Source organism: Nicotiana sylvestris, chromosome 11 (assembly GCF_000393655.2).
Source record: "Nicotiana sylvestris chromosome 11, ASM39365v2, whole genome shotgun sequence".
NCBI lineage: Eukaryota > Viridiplantae > Streptophyta > Magnoliopsida > Solanales > Solanaceae > Nicotiana > Nicotiana sylvestris.
The window spans coordinates 96,226,380-96,229,602 of NC_091067.1; positions in this window are offsets into that span (position 1 = coordinate 96,226,380).

Genomic DNA, 3,223 nt, shown 5'->3' on the forward strand with positions numbered 1-3,223 from the left:
GAAAAAGATGAGGTTTTACTTACCAAGGTTCTTGGCCTTCCTTTTGAATTTAGGTGAAATTTCTTTCAACTTACGGGAGTTTGGTAGCAATAACGAACCTCTCCAGCACTGGTGACAATGGCATAGTGACCGTGTTTGCTAAGTTTGATTATGCCTCCACAAAAAATCTTTGGGGAGTAAAGGTTGATCAAATGAGCAAGAGTGAGGGTTTCACCGACCCGGGAACACAGAAACCAAAGACAAGCTACCGTTCGCCATATTGACGGATCTACCTAAGCCAAGCAAACTAGGTAGTAATGGTAAAACTCTAAAATGATAGAATCGATTTCTCGGCCAATTCTTAAAGTGAAAGGGTACGTGTAAATGTACATGTACCCTAGTTTGCTGAAGATGACCCTTTTCACTTCATTAGGGGCTAAAACTTTAATATTGTTCCAGCCACAATCTTCTTTCATAACAAGGATATTAGTAGGACGAATAAAAGGAGGATATTTATTGGCGGGCATGTTCCAATCATTTTTAGGGTTAGGGGGTTCCTGTTGAATCTGGAGATCTGTGTCATAATTTAGTTAAGAGGGAATGATTGTGCTAGTAGTAGAGGTCTAGCATCGGCTACCTTTGATTTTTCTTCTTCGAGGGGCCGCTACCATTGAATGATCTTGAGTAACCAATGGAAGAGATAATTGAAGACATGGTGATTGAGAATGTGAATATGAAAGTTTTATTGAGAAAGAGAGGTATGCAAAAAAGCTCTAAGGAAATTCGAAGAAGAGGAATAGGTAAAAGTGAAAGGTAAAAATGATGATGAGAAGTGGAGAAGTTTATAGACAGCAGAATACAAGGCTATCATTACCTAGGTAATTGGCGAAAGTATTTGCCGAATCGCAGAATAACACGTGTTCGGCTCATTAAATACAACGAGATGTGCGTCCTTTCAAATGTCAGAAACATACAGGAACTTTTCTGCCAAGAAAAAAAGTCTTATTTACTTCCCGATAACATAAATTTTAGTCACTGAAAAGTAGGGGGACTATCTGTATGGGGTAAAATTTATGAATGACAGGTGGATGCTCGCCGAGTTAACACGTAACAGTGAAGACAAATATGATACTGGTTGGAAAAAGCAGCATTCAATGAGCAGTCATTACAAATAATCTTTGCATTTATGCTCAACCGTTATGCAGCCATCAAGAGAGGTCATTATTCATATTTAAAAAATAGCTTGATTTGGGGATTTTGTCTCGCTTAACTGAGCTATCTGTACGCACAAAAGGCTAAATTTACTCTATTAACAATATTCTCTCTTTCTGCTATATATACTGTTCTTATTCTTGCTTTCGGAGAAACTCATTTGAGGCTTGTATTTTCTTCAAGTTTCTTTAATTAATTTATCTTTGTTCTTCGTTATTTAATATTTTCGGATCAAATTAATTTACGTGTCTATAAATTACATTATAAATTCAATTGTATCATCTTACGAGTAAATATTAGAGTACATGGTAAACACACTGACTTGAAAACATGAATCTGCCTTTGTCTTTATTTAAGCTGAAAATTGCATTAAATTAAAGCAGACATATATGCCAATTTCTAACATATTTTAATTATGCTTCGTATGTTTTGGTGTCAATACCACTTTCTATTGTGATTACGGCTGCTGGTGGTTGACGTATATGCCTCAAATCACTTGAACCACTCCTTGTTGGCAGTTCTAATAATCTTTAAATGGAGATATGCTCTCTTTAAGATTAAAAATATATACATACATACAAACATAAAGGTGAGCAAATCCATCAAATATATATAAAGTAGAGTTGTCTTAAATAGGAATGGCTGGATCCTTGGAACATAGGCTTCTATATGGATTATGGAATATCGCATACTTGTATTAATTCCATTTGAAATGACCATAACGCCCATTTTTATTTAGTCCTTTGCCATAGCGTATCCAACACAAATACTTAAAAAAAAATTAACTTGTGTCGGAGAATCGAATTCTTCTAGCTTCTCAATGGCTTCAGTTTCAATTTTGAAGGCACAATAACCTGCTTAAAAAATTCTCTTTTTCTCTTAAGCTCCTTATCGAGTCAAACTGTGTCACATAATTTAAGTAAAGATACACTAAAATTGAGCAACGGTGTCGTCCCGGCAGCTAACTTAATTAATTTTAACTAATGAAATTATGTTTGTTGGAGTATTATTTTTACGACGTTAACTGCCTAAGCATCCACATGCACAGTCTATGAACAGGAGTGTAGGGGGAATCCATTCTGTTGCTTGAAAATCATCACATGATACTAAGAAATCTTATCTTCTTTTGGTGATTCGTACATGACAACTTTTAGCACAACTAAATGTAGAGGGCTTAAAAGGCAAGAATATTAAGAGAACATGTGAGAAAAAGGTGGTCTTAGACCCACGATTCTGTGCCTTTTGAACCAACTAGTAATTTCAATTAGTGAAGAATAAAATGTAGGAATTTTTATGTCTAGTCACTCTCTTCGGCTCTTACTAAAGAAGCATAATAGTTAATGGTCCCTTCTCCATTCTCTTTTGCTTGTATTACAAGCTTCTTAGTTTCTTATTTTTTTATTTGAACTCACTTGAAAAAAATCAAACAAGAAAAGAAAAAGAATCAAGTCTGTCGTAGTATCTTTTACTGCTACTTCTATAACACTACGCCTCTGAAATACACTTCGGAGTTTCAAAGGTTGAAATTTCTTATGTTTCATTTCGGAGGCATCATATAAACAATACTTCCATATAAGCAGTTAATAAATCCTAAGCTTAAAACTAGTCCGAAAACCCAAACAATATTCCCAAATATAAACCAAATCATATGGTAGTTTTATCTAAAAATATTTCAGGCCAATACGTTTAAAAACATGACCCGGAACCGAATCCTATTGCAGCATAAAAAGGTTCCAACAATTGTTAAACTACCAAAATTGGAGCAGGGAGTCCGATTAGCCATCTTCCATATGAATATTCTTAGCTGACAGGACGAGCAAGAGTCAAGGAACTGAAATTGAAACACTACCAGTCGATGAATCTACCACAGTAGAAGATGAGCATCTAGTGGTTATCATTTTACAGCAGAATCACCTTGACAGTAGCACAACGAAAGAACAGGTGTGGAAAAAAGATTTGCTAGGTTAAAAGAGCTCTCCCCTGAGCCACATTGCTGTAATCAGCTGAAATAACAAAATACAACTCATTTGAA